Source organism: Octopus sinensis, linkage group LG24, assembly GCF_006345805.1.
Source record: "Octopus sinensis linkage group LG24, ASM634580v1, whole genome shotgun sequence".
Classification (NCBI taxonomy): Eukaryota; Metazoa; Mollusca; class Cephalopoda; order Octopoda; family Octopodidae; genus Octopus; species Octopus sinensis.
In genome coordinates, this window is record NC_043020.1 from 8,912,643 (window position 1) to 8,924,553 (window position 11,911).

At 39.6% G+C, this 11,911-nt stretch overlaps 1 long non-coding RNA gene across 1 annotated transcript in view; it reads left to right on the forward strand.

The window, feature by feature from the left end:
* Positions 1-9,210, forward strand: part of LOC118767761 — an 11,782-nt gene extending 2,572 nt beyond the window's left edge. Inside the window, exons 2-3 of the long non-coding RNA XR_005003672.1 lie at positions 8,202-8,207; positions 9,097-9,210. This is a non-coding gene — a long non-coding RNA (uncharacterized LOC118767761). The remainder of the gene's footprint in view (positions 1-8,201; positions 8,208-9,096) is intronic.
* The last annotated feature ends 2,701 nt before the right edge of the window (positions 9,211-11,911 follow it).

An 11,911-nucleotide genomic window follows, 5' to 3' on the forward strand; every position in this document is an offset into this window, starting at 1 on the left:
TATATATGCATTAGTATAGCTATACGTGCATATACATGCATACATACATATATATCTGTATATATATATGTGTGTGCATGTCTATGTATATGTAGTAGTATATATATATATATATATATATATATATACACATATATGTATAGACACACATGTTTAACAGAAGAAACAGTGACTCAAGGTCTTAGAGTTTCGTGCGTTGGCACCTAACAAATGGTTACAGGTCGAAAACCTGTGAGCTTATATAAGCTGGTAATAAATATATTTCTCTTCTACTTTTTCCTCTTTGCATCGACATACCTATATACATATATATATATATATATATATATATATATATATATAGATAGATAGATAGATAGATAGATAGATAGATAGATAGATAGATAGATAGATAGATAGATAGATAGATGCATGTAGGTATCTGCGTACACCTGTCTACATGTATGTGTGTTTGCGATTCCAGTTTGTGGTGCAATGGATAACGTTCCTGGCTACGAATCTCAGAGTTCGTATCTTGGACAACTCGTATCAATTTATTCACAGAAACTGTATATAAAGTATGGCATTTTAGCAATTAGTTCTTTGTAACACTTGGCGAGAGAATGAAGGGAGACAACATGTAAAGAGTAGACGTAAAAATAGGTGGTTGTTTATAAGGATGGTGTGTTGCCAGTTTGGGGATGGTGCCTGTGATGAGCGAAGGAGTTCAACAGATAAGAGTAAGAGACAGAAATAGCAAAGATGTAAATAGAAATGTTTACGAACCAGTGTGGGAGCCACAACGTGGTCGTTCGATCAGCTAGAAATAGCAACCAAACGTCCCTAAAAACTATTCGAGGGTGTGCTGAAAAGTTCTTGGCTTTGGGTAAAAGAAAAAACGGGAGGGTCGGTTAATTATGATGTTATCGAGGCTTGTATATAGTCCCCTCTCAGGTTCACACACTTATTGCAGCGGTCCTTAAATTTTTTCTAAGCCCTGTAAAAAAAATTCGGAAGGTTGGGCCTCCAACTAGGCCTTTCGCAACACTCTTAAAGCCAAGAACTTTTCAATGCCCCTCGCATACTGCCACATTAAAACAGAACAAAATGGGAAAAAGTGAAGTCTGTCGTATGAAATATTGTCAAAGAAAATAAAATAATTGTTTGATAATTGTTGCGTGAATGCTTGTGATCAAAAGTTTTTGTCGACCCAGAACCAGACGACAATAATAACAACACTACATTCATTCATCATTGAATGCGCAATTTCTGAAAAGAACAGAACAATAGAACGAGTCTCGATAAGAAACAGAATTCAGGTTTTTTTTTTTTTAATTTTTTTATGGAATTCAACAAAATACAGATATGACTGGAAGCCTAAGATGTTTGCTTCCCAGCTATTTAGTCTCAGGTTCAATTTCATTGTGCAGCACCTTGAACAAGAGCCATAGGCTAAGTAGTAACATGTAGCAGTACTCAGCATTTGAAACCCTGTCAGTTCAGTAAAGGGCAAAGGCCACAGCATATCAAGTTTCCGTAATTTGTGAAGACTGTGCTCATCATGTTTTCTTGGCCCATATTTCAGCCTCTCAATGTCCAGGTGCGTTTGTGTGATGTCAAGGTTAATAGAAAATTCCATGCAGTTTCATACCGAATCATAGTTGTAAATCAAGATACATGAGAAATCCAAGACAGAGGGTTCATGGCTGATGACTATGCTGCTCAGAGTTCATGTTAAAAAGATCACCTCTTGCCAAACATGAACATAATATTTTCACCTCTCAGCAGGCATTCAATCTCACACACATAGCTTCTGGTATTCAGTTGAACAGTTCTCTTTGTGAAGTAACAATTGTAACATCAATCTGTAAATGTTAATAAAATCTAAATATCATGATTTTCTTTTGCTTGTAAAGCAGCATGCAACCAAACCAAATATTCTAGCTCCCAACTAACCACCAGCACAACTTGATGTATTTTATTATGCATGGTCAGGCCACCAGCTACCTTGCAAATTAAACGACACTCCTTACAAATGTGCCACAGAAGACATGGCAGCAGAACCACCTCACAGACTGCTTGATTTCTCCCTGGTTCATGAGAGTTTAGGTGGTTGACTAATCCAGATCTTGAGAGATGATATCATCCACATTGACTCATTGTACTTCAGTTCCAGTTGGATTTCTGCAGACATTGCACACGAGTTCTGTTTACAGAGTGAATGCTTCAGGGCAAAATGCTCCTCTTGGCTTTTGCTCATAGACATCACATCTATTCTTGACAACCTTTCTCCTTGATGTCGAGAATAGATGTGATGTCTATGAGCAAAAGCCAAGAGGAGCATTTTGCCCTGAAGCATTCACTCTGTAAACAGAACTCAAGTGCCGATGCCTCCCAATTATCCCCGTCCATTTCCAAAGCTTTCAGATTGCTTTTTATCACATCCTTAAATTGCTTCCTTGCTTTATGCTGCAGCATTTTCCCTCTGGTCTATTCTCCCCAAAAATCTGTTTAAACATCCTTCTAGTTTCCATTTTGAAAACCTGACCAGCCCAACACATCTGACTCAAAATTGCGTGTATGTGTGAAGGTGCATGGCTTAGTGGTTAGGCTGTTGCACTCACAATTGCAAGATCGTGGGTTCGATTCCCAGACCAGACATTGCTTTGTGTTCTTGAGCAAAGCACTTCATTTCACATTGCTCTGCGATCGTTTCATCATCTGACATGTGGCACATGGTGCACCTGTACAGGTGTTGGCACAGAGTTAGTGCAGAAACAGTTGTGACTGATCATTAAAGATGTGTTAAAGTCTTTCTTTGTTTTCTTATTTTGATCACACACACACACATATATATAAATAATAAATGATCCTCCGTGCCGGTGGCATGTAAAAAGCACCATCAGATCATGGCTGTTGCCAGCCTCGCCTGGTCCCCGTGCCAGTGGCACGTAAAAAGCTCCATCCGACCATGGCCGTTTGCCAGCCCCGTCTGGCACCTGTGCCGGTGGCACGTAAAAAGCACCCACTACACTCACAGAGTGGTTGGCATTAGGAAGGGCATCCAGCCGTAGAAACACTGCCAGATTGGACTGGGCCTGGTGCAGCCTTCGGGCTTGCCAGACCCCAGTTGAACCGTCCAACCCATGCTAGCATGGAAAGCGGACGCTGACTGATGATGATGTTCATGCATATATGGGTACAAGATATCACCAACAGTGCAAATGACATGAAATATGTAAACAAACGAGGGAAAAACGACTGAAATACATAAACAACAGGAAAATAATGGAAAGCAGGACAAGTAAACACAGAGAAAGGACTCTTCATCAATTGTCAGTTACCTATCTACTCCTCATTTCAAGCATTCAATGACAACATGTTGTCCTGTTGCCCATTTTTTTCTTGTTGCCTATGTATTTCATGTTATTTGCACCTTTGGTGACGTCCTGTACCCATATATGCATGTATATATATATATATATATATATATATATATATATATATATATATATGGTATTATCTTACTCATTGATGTGTACTGTTTTATTCTGTATTATTCTGTTTGATCTGGGTGTTCCTAAATAATTAGTTAATTAATTATATGAATTGGTATTATCTAGTAGTTGATGATTGATAGAAATCTATTCCTCCATTTTCTTATTTTGTATATATATATATATATATATATATATGTGTGTGTGTGTATTATTTAATTGAACGTGATGCATCCATTTCCAAGTATGTGTGTGTGTATATATATATGCATATTCTGTTGTGTGTATGGAGAATCATAATGCCAATATTATTAACACACCCTTACAAAGTACAGTATCCTACAGAAATGACATCACAATCACATCCTCCCATCATTCTTCAGACATTGATAAACATCAATTACTTCAGTTTTACTCAAATCATCCTAAAACCTGTCTCTGCAGCTACAGGTTTAAAATAGCACCGATTCTATTGTCTTCCTTTGTTACTTGTACCATTAGAGAACTTCAGAATACAACTAATTCTCATGTTCAAGAACATAACATACACCTGGAAGATATACAAAGGACACTTTGTTGGTCTATGATATGGCTCAGAAACCTGGACGTTATCAAAGAAGCTTGAGAGGCGGTTGGATGGAACCTACACTCGCCTCCTTATGAGAGCTCAAAATCTCTCGTGGAAGCACCATCCAACCAAAATGCAAATATATGGGAAACTACCACCTGTGTCATCTCTTGTGAAAGGTAAGAGAGTCCATTTTGCTGGACGTTGTTGTAGAGCTGAAAAAGAAGTAATTTCTACTCTTCTCCTCTAGAAGCCATCTCCTCACGATACCAGAGGGCGCACACTCTCCTACCCTGATGTAATCTCCAGGGATACAGGCATCCAGCAACAGGACCTCCGTAATGCCATGATGGACCGTGAAGTCTGGCGTAGCATGGTGGAATGGTGGAAGCACTCCGTCGGTTACGACGACGAGGGTTCCGGTTGATCCAAATCAACGGAACAGCCTGCTCGTGAAATTAACATGTAAGTGGCTGAGCACTCCACAGACACGTGTACCCTTAACGTAGTTCTCGGGAATATTCAGCATGACACAGAGAGTGACAAGGCCGGCCCTTTGAAATACAGGTACAACAGAAACAGGAAGTAAGAGTGAGAGAAAGTTGTGGTGAAAGAGTACAGCAGGGATCACCACCATCCCCTCCCGGAGCCTCGTGGAGCTTTAGGTGTTTTCACTCAATAAACACTCACAACGCTCGGTCTGGGAATCGAAACCGCGAGTCCGCTGCCCTAACCACTGGGCCATTGCGCCTCCACAGCATGGTAAATTCCATTGTCTCGACCACGGTCGAACAATGATGATGATGATGTTGGTCTACTATATTTGGCCAACAAAGAAAAGAAACAACAGCAGCAGTGTACAAACGACACACATTAGATGCATCACAGGCTATGGCAGTCCTGCCTCCGTCTCCTGACTTCTCTCCATTTGGACCCTCTACTAAACCCCCCTTCCTTTCCCTCCTGCTCCACTGTATCTATCCTCTCTTACACCCATCTCTTTGCTTCTTGAAGGTTATGCCCTGACACCCCATCACTACCATCTTCGTCTTATTTCCTTCTACTCATAGCCACCGTTATCCAGCCGTGTATCCATCCCTGCTCTATGGCAAGACACCTGTGCTTGTCCCTTTATCTTGCTTTAACCTAGTTGCTCTCAACCTTTTAAATATTTGGACCACATCTAAGGCCTGTATTTTTTTTTTTTTATTGGCAGTGGTCGTGGTGGTGGCAAAAAAAGTAAAACGCAAGTCAGTTAGAGGAAATTCGTCATCATCATCGTTTAACGTCCGTTCTCCATGCTAGCATGGGTTGGACGTTTCGACCGGGGATCTGGGAAGCCAGAAGGTCTTATCTGGCTCCGGTCTTATCTGGCTCCGGTCTTATCTGGCAATGTTTCTACAGCTGGATGCCCTTCCTAACGCCAACCACTCCGTGAGTGTAGTGGGTGCTTTTTACGTGCCACCTGCACAGGTGCCAGGCGAGGCTGGCATCGGCCACGGTCGGATTGGTGCATTTTACGTGCCGCCTGCACAGAAGCCAGTCGAGGTGGCACTGATCATATTTATTGAGGGAAGACTGAAAAGGCTGTTGGAAAGATGATGAAGGGTATCAGGTGGCCCCTGGGGGGCTGCAGTTACTTTAGCTTCTCAACACCAGTCATCAAACCACTTACCTCTCTCAAATACTCCCTATGCTTAGTCGGGGCAGGGGGTGCTTTTCTCTGTCCATTTTCTGTCTTGCAATTTCCTTGGTGACCTCACTAGTGCTGGTGCCATGGAAAGAGCAGCGAGTTCGCTCTGTAAAGTGGTTGGCATCAGGAAGGGCATGCTGCTCTAGAATCCATGCCAAAAACAGACAATTGGAGCTTGGCACAGCCCTATAGCTTACTAAATTTTGTCAAACCTTTCAACCCATGTCAGCATGGGAAGTGGACATTAAATTATGTTGTTGTTGTTTATGTTGATGACAACGACTATGATGATGGTAATGATGATGGTGATGATGATGACGATGATGATGATGATGATGGTAATGACGATGGTGATAATGATGATGACGATGATGATGATGATGATGGTAATGACGATGGTGATAATGATGATGACGATGGTGATGATGATGGTGATGATGAGACAGCAATAAACTGCAAAGAAATCAAAATAGCACACAATTCATTATTATAACAGATTTTAGAAAAACTAAAAATATGACATAAAAACGCTAAAGAAAAACAAAACAAAAAATTCTCCATTTAGACATGTAAAGGGAGACAATCTGTTGCTGTGGCAAGCTTCAGCTAAGTTCCTGTTATTACATAACAAGGGGAAAAAAACCCCAGCTTTGAACCTTTTATTAGCATATTTTAGCTGAAATACCCTGCTTTTGTTTCTTTTTAATTTGAATATGATAAAGAATTCAGTAAAACAACTTTGACATTATTAATCTGGTGTTTGGAAGATAAATTAACAGAATTTTGATGGAAGATCTTAATTCTGATCACTTTAACCATTTCGTTACCATAGTTCTGTTGAAATGATGATGATGGCAATCCCTCAAGGTCGAGGATGATGGTCTTCGTGCAAATTTACTGGTGAGTCCGTAGGTGACCGATAAGACCAATTCTTGCTTGAAAAGATTGGTCACAGTGCGGACATCTAGTGCCGGAAGGGAGAGTCGCACGTGGTTGTTGTTGGCGCTCCTTCCGTCGTCGTCTTTTCTCCTCCAGCTCTGCAGACCTTTTCGACTCGAAAGTCGCCGTTCCCTCATGGATGGTGGTTTTCCAGAGTGGTCTGTTTTTTTGCCGTTTCCTCCCAGTTGGTGAAGTCAATGTCACACTTTTTGAGGTTCGTTTTCAGGGAGTCCTTGTAGCGTTTCTTCTGGCCTCCTTTTGTACGCTTGCTGAAATATGCAGCCTTTGTCTCAATGAATTTTGAAAATAATGAAGAATTTAGTAAACTAATTTTGTCATTATTAGAAGCTGATGTTTGGAGTATAAATTAACATAATCTAGATCATTCTAATTCTTTCGTTACCATTTTTCTGTTAAAATACGCTGCTTTTGTTTCAATTAACTTTGAAAATGATGAAGAGGTTAGTAAAATAACGTCATCACACAGAGATCAGAACTGGGCCCTTATACCCATGAGACCCTTGGGCAACTGCCCAAAGTAACCATGCCTTAAGATGGCTCTGATCATCACCAGAATCTGTGGTCATTCAAGAACAGACTGGACAATGGACAGAGTAGATGATGGCCTGTCCAGACTGCCCTACTCTACTTGTTATTTTTCATTACTACAAAGGTAGTAGGTAATTTAAAGGTAAAACCGTGGTTTGATATAGAGACGATAAGGAATGGGGCAATAATTAACAATGAAAAGTGGATCATTGGTGTTTTAACCCTTTAGTGTTCGCATTATTCTGCCAAAATTAATCCTTTTTTATCCACATTGTTTTGAACTAATCATACATTATCTTGTAGCTATGAGATTTTGATGAGGTAGCTGTTAATTTTTAAAATGATATTGTAGGGTTGGTGTGAGAGACCAGATCTGGCCAGTTTGAACATAAAACAGGCAATACTTTTGGCCAGATATGGCCAGTTTAAATGCAATATCTTGTAACTATGAGAATTTGATGAGGCAAATGTTAATTTTTAAAATGATATTGTAGGGTTGGTGTGAGAGACCAGATCTGGCCAGTTTGAACATAAAACAGGCAGAATACTTTTGGCCGGATATGGCCAGTTTAAATGCATTATCTTGTAGCTATGAGATTCTGATGAGGTAGCTATTAATTTTTAAAACGATATTGTAGGGTTGGTGTGAGAGACCAGATCTGGCCAGTTTGAACATAAAACAGGCAGAATACTTTTGGCCGGATATGGCCAGTTTAAATGCTAAAGGGTTAAAGTCATTGTTTAATTTAATTAGGAGACTGTTTACAGCTGTTTCCGTTTATTAAAATGGGGTAAATTTACATTTACCTCGTTACAGAACGATTATTTGGAAAAGAAAGGTAAAGACAAAGAGAAGGAAAAAAGAAAAAGAAAAGGAAAAAGGAGTTCGCTAAAGCAATAGTCTTACATTTTAGCGACTTGTATATTTCCACTTCAATCAATATAATGACTGCATCTCAAGATGTCAACACAATAGACAAGGGTACACAATATCCATGGTCTTCCATGGACATCCTTGACTTTTCAACATCCCCAGAGATGGGTTGAACAAAGATTTGCTCTTCTATGTAACCTACAAAGAGGCTAGCATAATTAGGTGGTAATATTTTGTCGAGGTATGCTGAAAGAAGGTCCATAGGACAGTTACAGGAAGAGAGTGGAGGCGCAATGGCCCAGTGGTTAAGGCAGCGGACTCACGGTCGTAGGATTGCGGTTTCGATTCCCAGACCGGGTGTTGTGAGTGTTTATTGAGCGAAAACACCTAAAGCTCCACGAGGCTCTGGTGATCCCTGCTGTACTTTTTCACCACAACTTTCTCTCACTCTTACTTCCTGTTTCTGTTGTACCTGTATTTCAAAGGGCCAGCCTTGTCACTCTCTGTGTCACGCTGAATATCCCCGAGAACTACATTAAGGGTACACGTGTCTGTGGAGTGCTCAGCCACTTACATGTTAATTTCACGAGCAGGCTGTTCCGTTGATTCGGATCAACCGGAACCCTCGTCGTCGTAACCGATGGAGTGCTTCCATGCTTCCACAGGAAGAGATGATAGGTTGGCTGGAATTGTCTGGTTCATGAATTTTACAGACAAAGTAGATGGTGGATGTTTGGGGTGTGGTTATGATGAGGTTGGTGGAATTGGGTGGAAGTGTGTCAGAAGAGATAAATCCATGAGCAGCAATGGACACTTGTTTTTGGTGAGGTTGTTTGGTATCTTACTGTAGATCAGTGTTTATCAACCTTTTTACCTTTGTGTAATCCCTAAAGAAAATTACATATTTAAAGGAACCCCTACAGAAAAAAATTATATACCATATCTTTCTCATATTCTTTTCATTGTAGTTCATGTGGTAAATAACACACACATGGAGTGTCCATGAATTTCAGACATCACTAAATATATCCCCAATGGTTGTTATATTCTTTTTGATAACATAATAGGTTAGAAAGGATGATGTCTATATTACAATATTACAATAACCAATGTAGTGCATGTATAGTAATATTATGATCATGAAATTAGCATTAGCTTATCTCACTCTTTCTCACAGAACCCCTAGGAACCTTTTGCAGAACCCCAGTTGAGAAATGCTGCTGTAGAGAGTCATTCAGTTGGTGGAGTGCTTCTTGCCTGTACTGCTTGATTCACCAGATTACAATACTGTCACCTTTGTCAGCTGCTTTGAAAGAAGGGTGTTAAGTTTCAATGGGGCAAAGTCAGATTTCCTTGGTCATTTGTAGAAATTGAAGACGCCTAAATTAAAACAGTATTCATTTGTTAGAATAAATATTTGTTAAATAAATCAACCAAAGGGTATAGGCTTAGGTTTGGGGGTCCTATTAGAGCGAGAGTGGTGCTTTGTGAGGTTGGGGAAGTCGTCCTAGATTGGTAAAGCCGAAATTCTGTTGCGGAAGAAGACCTTAAATTGGGTCCAGTAAAGGAAACAGTGTCAGTGCATATGTCAAATTCACTTTGCTTCTCTTGGAGGGGATAAAATTTAAGCCCCTGCTAAGGAGGGTGCAAGCTGCATTGTGGAAGGAGGGTGCCTTCTGATCTCTGGGGATGTTGAAAAATCAAGGATGTCCATGGAAGACCATGGATGTTGTGTATCCTTGTCTATTGTGTTGACATCTTGAGATGATTGTTAAACAAGTGTCACCATCATACATACACACATGTATATATCTGTGTGTGTGTGATATCTATGTATATATTTATACATAGATACACACATACAAGGGTTGGACAAAATAATGGAAACACCTTAAAATTTCAAACAAATTTATTTTAATATAGGGTAGGACCGACTTTGGCAGTAATTTCAGCTTGAATTCTACAAGGTATGGACTTGTACAAAGTTTGAATTGTTTCCAAAGGAATTTTTGTCCATTCTTCAGCTAAAACAGTCTCCAGTTCTTGTAGTGATGATGGTGGAGGATATCGACTCCTTGTTTGTTTTTCTAAAATGCACCATAAATGTTCAATAATATTGAGATCTGGGGACTGTGGTGGCCAGATAAGATGTTCAACTTCACTAGAATGTTCCTCTTGCCATTCAGTAACAACTTTAGCTGTGTGAATTGGTGCATTATCATCCTGAAAGATTGCGTTTCCCTCTGGAAGCAGTTCCACAACCATAGAATGAATTTGATCACATAAAAAGCTTAAACAGTTTTGACTATTAATTCTGCCATGAAGGGAAACCATTGGGCCAGTGGATTTCCAAGATATAGCCCCACCCCCAGATCATCACAGATCCTCCTCCATGTTTAACAGTTGGAAAAAGGCAGTCTGGATCAAATGCTTCTTTTGGCTGTCTCCACACGTATACTCTGCCGATGGTCAGAAATAAGATAAAAGATGACTCATTCGAGAAAATAACAGTCTTCCACTTCTCAAGGGACCAATTCTTTAGGTTTTTGCTCCACTCTAAATGCTTTGCAATGTTTGTTTTTGAAAGTAGTGGTTTTCTGATTGCAGCCCTCTTGTGAAATCCAGCTTTGTACAGCTCCCGGTGAACAGTTTTTGGGGAAACTGGGTACTCAAGGTGGTCATTAAGCTCTGCAGTAATTTTGGGAACTGTACTTTTGTGATCCTTTCTAACAATTCATGTAAAAGTCCGAATGTCCCTATCTGAAAATTTTGGTTTTCTTCCGGAGATTTGTTTTGACTGGAGGTTTTTAACTCTTTCTCAAAGGCTGTCATTACTTTCGAAATGGTACTTCTTGATATACCAAATGTTTCGGCTGTTTTTGCTATGCTAGCGCCTGCCATATGAACACCAACAATTTGACCTCTTTGAAAGTCCAATAGATCTGTCATTTTAATGAATTTTAATTACCTTTTTCTGATGATATCTGAAAAGAAACAGCAATTTTAGCAAAACATATTAAGCGACACTAATAATAAATCAAAAAAACATAAAAATAAAGAAGCTTTTGATGGTTTTACAGATATTTCAAAATTATGATGCTATGATGTTAGGTGTTTCTAATTATTTTGTCCAACCCCTGTATGCGTGCATGCACACACATACACACAAACATACACACATTAGTAATGAACCAGAAGAATGAGAACTCAACACCAGGAAGGTGAATAAACATTTCATTGTCATAGAAACTTTGTTATTCTTCTTGAACCCAAGATTTCAGGCTGATGGAAACCAGAATTTAATTAACAAACTGTCCTGTTATTCCTGTCAGTATGAAACTCTGGGTCCCAGAAAGGTTAAAGACAAGAGTTCATAAGATGGATGGATGGATGGATTTTGCAAATCTAATGGGGGCCTCAAAAGACATTTTAAGATCCACAAGGATCAGAACTAATCTGCAGCTCTTGGTGGTCCAATCAAATATGCAATCTATTGTGGGTGTCTTTTCAAAACATTGTCTGCCATGATGGTTCTAAGGTGTCAGTACAGGAGGTGGTCAGACTCTGCGTAAGGAGTAGACAACCACCATGCATGCATGTATGTTTATATGTGTATGTACGCATGTATGTATGTATATATGTGTGCATATATGTATGTGTGAATGAATGTATGTGTGCATATATGTTTGTGATGCATGTATGTATGTCTGAATGTATGTGTGCATGTATGTATGTGTGAATGTGTTAATCTATGTATTTGTGAATGTATGTATGCATGCATGTGTAAATGTATGTACGTGTGAATGTATGTA